Source organism: Gossypium hirsutum, chromosome D06 (assembly GCF_007990345.1).
Source record: "Gossypium hirsutum isolate 1008001.06 chromosome D06, Gossypium_hirsutum_v2.1, whole genome shotgun sequence".
In the NCBI taxonomy this organism is placed as follows: domain Eukaryota; kingdom Viridiplantae; phylum Streptophyta; class Magnoliopsida; order Malvales; family Malvaceae; genus Gossypium; species Gossypium hirsutum.
In genome coordinates this window covers 28,921,118-28,930,006 of record NC_053442.1, presented here as the reverse complement: position 1 = coordinate 28,930,006, position 8,889 = coordinate 28,921,118, and positions in this window count along the sequence as shown.

Genomic DNA, 8,889 nt, shown 5'->3' with positions numbered 1-8,889 from the left:
GGTGTCTAGCTGATTTTGGATTCCTAGTGCTACTAGATTTTCTTTGCTAGTTTAATTCTAATACATTCTGATTAATTGATATAAACACTTTTAAAAGACTCACAAGATTAATTCTTACCTCATTGAGAATTTGATTTTTATTTCTAAGTGCATAGTAGTGAGGTTTCCTTAAGTTTTCTTTTCTTAAGTGTTGTGTTCTTTTCAAGCTTTCATAATGATTCATGATACTATGATTGAGAAGTTGCAAAGGGATGAAGAGGTTCAAAATGCTCAAGATCAGTAATGTGACACTCTTCTAGACACAATCAGTAAAAATTTGGAACATCTAAGTACTAAAATTGAGTGTCAAAATTGTAATTAGGGAGATAAGGTTTATCGACCTCGTCTTTCTTCAAATAATGCTCGATGTCTCTCTCGTGCAAATGATGAGACTTTGGTTAATAATGAATGTGGGAAACATTTTTTAGCTAAATCAAAGTTCTCAATTCTAGAATTTCATAGGATGAATTATCAAGAGACTTATTGTGATGGAAAAGGTGATCATAAATTAGTTTGTCAGTTCAAGGGGAGATGGCCAAATGAAAGGAGGAGTACAATTGATCTTTCACCTATCGTAAAATTTTATTGGTGTAGTTCAAAAGATCAGGAGGGTTTCTAATGTCCAATTAAATATCCAATTGAGTGAATACGATTGAGCTATCACCTTTTGTGCAATGTTATTGGTGTAGTTCAAAAGATCATATGGGTTTCCAATGTCCAATTAAATATCCAACTAGAGAATAAAGTAAGTATGACTTTATACCTTTTGTTGATTCTTACTCTAGTGGAAAAGAGATTTGTGATGGCGAACTTTGTGAACTAGAAAAATAAGATAGTGAAATTTTTTCCTCAAATCTATTGAGTTAGATGAGATAGAAATGTCATGTTCTCCTACTGAGATGTATTGTACTGAATTGAATATTCATAAAACTTGTGAGGGGGATATGGGAAGTGAGGAAGAATCATGTGAAAAGACCAAGAGAAAAGAGACCTTGAGTCATAAAAGTCTACTTGATGGTCCAAATTTGATGAGTGAAAATCCATTTGTGGTAAAATTAGAGAGTTCTCAAGTGGAAAAACAATATGAAATGTGGAACGATGGAAATGTGCAAGTGTACACAATTACGACAAGTAATAAAGTGATAAGTATTGTCGAGTTATCATACCCACGGGGATTGTGCAAGTGAATATTTATGAAATGTAAAATTCAACAATTCAGTGGAGGAAAAATATGTTGATTTGAATAGGTGTTATAAAAACAAAAAATTAACTAAGTGATTAACTAAGAAAATAAAAAGTAAAAATTCCAATGCATGATTTCTTAAAATGAGTTTAATCAATTTGACATAAATGTGGTGGATTAATTTTATTCTTTGACTTAGAATTATTAATATCGTGTTCATGTTGTTACGAATAATTTCATGGCAACTCAGTAACTTGCTAACTAATGCACATACTTACCTACTAAAACTCAATAATCTCTTGATCATATCTCTATGTAAATTCAAATGATTAATCAAATTTTAATAAGTAAGGAAAAGATTAAGTGAGGTAACAATATATCTCTATATTGAAAAAATTTAATTGCAATAATCTTGCAAGTTATGCAAGACTAATGTATTGTTTAATATCGTCGCTAATTTAACCCCCAGCTACCTTAGAAGATTAAACATGCACCAATTAAATATTGTGTTCATTAATTAAAATTTCAATCCATTTAAATAATTAATAAAATTGTTACCTTACCATTAAAATGTAAACATAACATAAGCATGATTTTATTTAATTGAGCAATTTACTGAGACATAATAACAACACAAATACATTTTTAATAATCTTAAGCGGATAGAATGCAATTAATCTAACACAAAAGGAATTTAAATCATTCTAATTAATTGAAGAACAACAACACAAATATTCATGTTCATGATAAAACAACTAAAAACAAAGATTAAGAGAAGGGAACTAGAAAAACAAATCTCCGTGGTTTTTCGAAGCTAGACTAGTGCACTCCTCTCTTCTCTGCTCATTTTGTTGATCCTAGGATTTCATGAAAATTTAATTGCTTCTACTGCAAGAGGCATGCAAACTCTTTTTCCAGAGGGGAAATCGATAAGGGAAGAAAATAAGTGAAAGGCAACGTAAAGGGAAAAAGAGAGAAAATGTGTGTGTGAGAGATGTGTGAAGTGAGGGATGAAAAATGAATGAGTGAAGGGGGATTTTTATAGTGGGAGATGAAGCTAAAATTAGCTAAAAATAGCAGCTAATCCCCTTTCCCATGGCCTACCATGCTAGGTGGAAGGAATGGTTGACTCAAATTTGCTATTTTAAGCTTATGACTAAAAAGGGGAAGGGTTTGAATGGCATTTAGGAGGAGTTCAAGGGCTTTTTTGCAAGTGTGAAATTTAGCTAAAACAAGTTGATTGGGTCAGCTATATGGGATGGTTTGGGTTGCTCTTTTGGGCTTCTCCATCCTCCCTCTTTACTTGCCTAATTCAGGCCCTTTCCTCTATTTCGATTTGCTTGTTTCTCCCCGATAAATAAAAAATCAGACCAATTGATTCGATGAAGTAAAAAAAGCATAAAGTTATGTCCTCCATGTCCAACAACCTACTTTTCAATGATGACGGAACAGTGGTTTCAGGACCATAAATTTCTATCATGCCAGCTTGTAAATACAATTTATAGAATATTTACAGGGTCATAAGTGTCGTATTAAAATTTGGTTAAGAAATTTTAACGTTTAAATAATTAATTAATGAAAAAAAGACTAAATTGTAAAAGGTGCAAAACTTGTTAATTATAGCATTAAGATAATCAAATAGTTTAATTATTAAATGAGGGAGGACTCATATGGTAATTAGACCATAGTAAAAGAAGATGGACGGCTTTGTACTTTGAATTCATTAAAATGCATGATAATTTAAAGGACAAAGTTGTAATTTGTTAAATAGAACTTCAGTAAAAATAAAATAACAATGCTATCATCTTCCAAAAGGAAGAACCGTAGAAAAGTAGGGTGTTAAAACACCATTTTTATCAAGCTTGAAGTTCGGATATGTTCTTGGCTTGCATGTAAGTAATTTCCAACCATTTCTTATGATTTTTATGTTTTTGAGATCGTTCCAACTAGGTCCAGCTAGCTCGTACCTTCGTTTTTTAATCTTTTAAAAAATTAAGAAGTTGCCATTGATGAATCTTGAATGTTTTTTTTATGATGACTATGTGTTTGAAGCTTTGATTGTAGTATTTGGTTGTTTTGTGAAGTGATTTTTGTTAGATTTTGATTTGATAATTGAATTGTTAAAATGTCAAAATTTCAAGGTTTGATAATGAATTTGATGTATAATAGGGACTGTTAAAAAGCCTAGAATATTCAGTTGCAATTTGGTTCCTAGAAAATGGTCAATTTGATAAATTTCGGGTTAGAGGACTAAATTGCAAAAGCTGTAAAAGTTTAGGGAAAATGTGTAATTATAAAAATTTAAGGTCTAAATGCATTGAATGAAATGTGAAATGTGTATGAGATTAATATCTTGTATTTAATTATTATATAGATCAAAACTTGGATAAAAAAGACAATAACCGAGGAAAAGAGAAAATAGTGGATTAGTCCCTACGTGTTGATCGACATTTAAAAGTAGGTAAGTTCATTGTGTTTTAATACGTAAATGAATTTTTACTTGTATTCTTATATTATAGTTCTTTAATTAAATGTTTATGGATAATTATTGAATGAATGCACATACATTCCCATATTTGTACTTCGATACACCTAAATGCACATACGTGCCCTTGTTTGTACTTCGGTACCCTTGGATGCACATACATGCCTCTGATTGTACTTCGATACCCCTAAATGCACATACGTGCCTCTGATTGTACTTCAGTACCCTTGAATGCACACACGTGCTCCTGATTGTACTTCGGTATCCTTGAATGCACATACATGCCCCTGTTTATACTTCCATACCCCTGAATGCACATACGTGCCCCTAATTGTACTTTGGTACCCTTGAATGCACATACGTGCTCTTGATTGTACTTTGGTACATACATGCCCTTATTTGTACTTAAGTATCCCTGAATGCATATACGTGCCCTGTTTGTACTTTGGTAATCCTGAATTAAATAATACGTGTATTGAGTATAGTTATACTTAGATTAAATGTTATACTATGTCCTTACTAAGCTATGTAAGCTTACCGATTTTTGTGGATTATTTTGTAGATAACCGTTGCTGGCATGTTGGCAAGATCAATCAACCGACTCACACTATCCATCTAAGTTTGTAGCTTTTTTATCTCTTAAGGTAGTGACATGTATATATAGATAAATATGTAGTTTATGAATGAGATGTGTGTTTTGTCTAATGTATATATTGTATGGATGAAGCAAGTATGCTTATATTTCACAGATAAACATTGATGGTTAGTTATTGATTGAAGTGTATTTGATCATGGAACAATGCTTAACTTAATGTCTTGTAAAGGAGGTCTTTTAAGCATATTTGTGATCAATTGCTTAGTATATAATGTGGTACCTTTGAATGGCATATTGGTTGGATGATGTAGATTAGTTGATTTGGTATATTGAGGTATGTTGTGGTAGTTCCTAGGTCTATTGAATGTGTGTATAATTGGATTGGTGGAATAAGTGGGGTTTGGTTTTAAAAAGAGCTTGATTTTGGGTCAAATTTGGTGCACATAGCCTGGGACATGGGCTGTCACGACACGGTCATGTGTCATTTGTGAAGTTCTTAGTGTTTCAAGTCAGTGAGTTACACGGCCTAGCACTCGGCCTAGAACACGGGCGTGTGGGGTATCTTAGTAAGTTACACGGGTGAGGACACGGGCTGAAGCATGGTCGTGTGCCCCTTGTTCGAATGTTACACGGTCTAGGGTGATGTCACGCGGCCTGGCTATACGGCCGTGTGACCCCTATTTTCCAATTTTTTTAGCTTTTTCTTCAAACTTCTGTTTTGTTTTAAATTAGTCCTGAATTACCCTAAAGCTATTTTTAGGGCCTCGAAGGCTCAATTTAGGGACGAAATGCTTATGATAGATATGTTTTGAATGTCATGTATTTATTTTTATGTTATATAGACAAATGATTGGAGATTGTTTGGCAATGCTCTGTAACCCTAATCTAGCGACGGAGACGGGTTAGATGTGTTACATTTAGTGGTATCAAAGCTACGATTTAATTGGTTCTAGGACTAACATAGAGGAGTAGAGTTTAGTATATACAAGCCACATATACCCTTTGATAGTGTGATGCTTTTTATCCACTTTAATATTGTATTTTCTTATAGATTCAAGATGCCAGTTGAGTCGAACTGGGCTGTAGTTAATGAAGCTGAAAGTAATTTTCAAGCTTCGAACCCTGAAGTAAGTAATAGTGCGACGATTCCACAGTCTGTTGGTGATGAAATGAAAAATGTGTTTCTCGAAATGATGAACCAATGGTTTAATGAATTCAAGCAAGTAAATCTTGTAACTCTGCGACCTCCACCCCCTATTGTGCCTCCTCTAGCACCCCTGGGACCTCAAAATCCTGTACCTGTGACAGTTACTCGAGTATTTGTAGATAAAATCTGGAAATGTGGAGCGGAAGAGTTTAGAGGCAAGGTTGATGGTGTTCCTGCAAAAGTAGAGTACTGGTTAATGAATACGAAGAGAGTCATCGCTGAATTGATGTGCACTCCTAAAGATTGTTTGAGATGTGTTGTGTTGTTGTTAAAAGATGAAGCGTATTTACGATGGGACACTTTGAGCACGATGACATTAAGTGATTCCATTAATTGGGATTTCTTTCATAGGTAGAGATAAACCGAGGCAAAGCAATTTTAAGTCTGTTACTTCTCCAGTGGCTAGTGTGGGAAGTGTAAGAAATGGTGAGAAAACCATCCCTGGTTGTGATGATTGCAACAAAATGCATTTTGGTGAGTGTCGATCAAAGTCGAGAGCTTGTTTCCGTTGTGGATCTACTTATAATTTCCTTTGTGATTTTCCAAAATGGCAAAATGGTTTTGGTAATCAAACAAATAAGCCTAAAGTAACCTCACAAAGAGGTAGATGATCTGGAAACGCTAGAAACACTACTTCTAGCGAGATGATTGAATGATCTGAAGTGACAACACTAGCTAGAGCTTATGCAATCAGAGCTCGTGAAGAAGCTACTGCCCCAGATGTAATTGTGGGTACTTTTTCTTTCTATGATATTAATGTATATGCTTTGATTGATCCTGGATCAACTTACTCGTATATATGCATTACATTAGTAGACAAAAAGAATTTGCTTGTTGGATTCACAGAATATACTGTCAAAGTAATGAATCCACTAGGTCAGTGTGTTTTAGTTAATCAGATATGTAAATTTTGTCCACTGAAAGTTAGGGGTTATGATTTTCCCGCTAGTTTGATGTTGTTACCTTTTAATGATTTTGATATCATTCTAAGAATGGATTGGTTGTCTGAGCATGATGCAATAGTAAGTTTTCGAAGGAAGCAAGTTAGTTTGAAGCGTTCGGATGATGAATTTATTTGTATTAGGGCAGATGGGGTTGATTGTATTACAAATGTAGTTTCAACACTATCATCTCTAAAATTGATTAAAAAGGGATGTGAAGCTTATTTAGCCTACAATCTTGATTTGAAAGTGGTTGAATAAAAAATTGAGCAAGTGCCGATAGTCAAGGAGTATGCTGATGTTTTTCTTGAAGAACTGCCCGAGTTGCCACAAACTCGAGAAGTAGAATTTGTGATCAAACTTGTAGCTGGAATAGCTCTAATTTCGATAAGATCGTACATGATAGCCCGTATAGAATCGAAAGAGTTAAAAGGACAGTTGCAAGAGTTGTTAGGTCGCGGATTTATTTGACCGAGTGTGTTACTTGGGGTGCTCTAGTTTTGTTCGTGAAGAAGAAAGATGGGTCAATGAGACTATGTATAAATTATCGACAGTTGAATAGAGCCACCATTAAGAATAAATACTTGTTACCTCGCATTAATAATTTTTTCGAACAATTAAAAGGAGTTACAGTGTTTTTAAAGATCGATTTAAGATCCAGATATTATCAGCTGCGAGTAATGAACAAGATGTACCAAAAATTGCATTCAGAACAAGATATGGTCACTATGAGTTTCTGGTGATGCCATTTGGTTTGACTAATGCTCCTATGGCATTCATGGACTTGATGAATTGGGTATTTTAGCCATATTTAGATCGATTTGTTGCGGTATTCATTGATGACATACTGATTTATTCATTGAATGAGCCAGATCATACTGAATATTTAAGAGTTGTGATGCAAACTTTGCGTGAAAAACAATTGTATACGAAATTCAGTATATGTAAATTATGGTTACGAGAAGTAGATTTTCTGGGAAATGTTATAGCTACTAATGGAATGAGGGTTGATCCAAATAAAGTATCCATGATTGTTGATTGGAAAATTCAGAAAAATGTTTCTGACATTCGAAGTTTATTGGGATTAGCTGGATATTATTAGCGATTCGTTAAAAACTTCTCAATCATTGCTTCACCTATGACCAGGTTAGTACAGAAAAACATCGAATTTGTTTGGTTTGATAAATGTCAATAGAGTTTTGATCAGTTAAAAACAAGTTAATAGAAGGTCCAATATTGACTCAAATTGAGTCTGGGAAGGTATACGTTGTCTACAGTGATGCGTCTCTCAATGGTTTAGGTTGTGTGTTAATGCAGTCAAGGAAAGTAGTAGCTTATGCTTCTCAGTAGTTAAAGCCACATGGGAAGAATTATCCTACTCATGATCTTGAGTTGGTCGTAATTGCCTTCACTTTGAAGATATGGAGGCATTATTTATACGGCAAGAAATGTCACATGTACACTAATCACAAAAGCTTTAAATATTTAATGACCCAGAAGGAACTAAATCTGAGATAGTGACGTTGGTTAGAGCTACTGAAAGATTATGATTTGGTTATTAGTTATCATCCAGGAAATGCTAATGTGGTTGTGGATGCACTCAGCAGAAAGTCATCATTGCTTGTACTTTGAGCATTGAATGCTCATTTAGCTTTGAATGCCAATGGTTCTGTATTGACGGAATTGAGAACTAAACCATTGTTTCTACAACAAATTTGGGAGTTGCAAAATCACGATTCGAAGTTGATAATGAAACGAAACTTGGTTCGAGATAATTTGAATACTGAATACAGTATTGGTGATGATGGCACATTGCATTAACGTAACAGAATTTGTGTTTTGAATCATTTAAATTTGAAAACGTGTGTTCTATCAGAGGCTCACAGTAGTACATATTCCATTCATCCGGGTAGCACAAAGATGTATTGTGATTTGAAACAGATGTACTGGTGGCCGGGTATGAAACGTGAGATTTGTGAGTTTGTAAATGTTTGATTTGTCAGCAGGTAAAACAAGAGCATTAGGTGCCGTCGGGATTATTACAACGTGCTATGATTCTTGATTAGAAGTGGCAATGAGTCAAGATAAATTTCATATCTGGTTTGCCTGTAACTCCAAAAAAGAAAGATTTGATTTAGGTGATTGTTGATAGATTGAGTAAGTCGGCCCATTTTATTCCAGTTAGAATAGATTACTCACTGGGGAGGCTAGCGGAATTATATGTCTGAGAGATTGTGAGGTTGCACGGAGTTCCAACATCTATTATTTCTGATTGTGATCCACGATTTACATCGAGATTTTAGAGTAAACTACACGAGGCTTTGGGCACTAAACTCAATTTCAATATAGCGTTTCATCCTCAAACGGATGGACAATCAAAACGAGTAATTCAAATTTTAGAAGACATGCTATGATGTTGTATTCTTGAGTTCGAGGGTA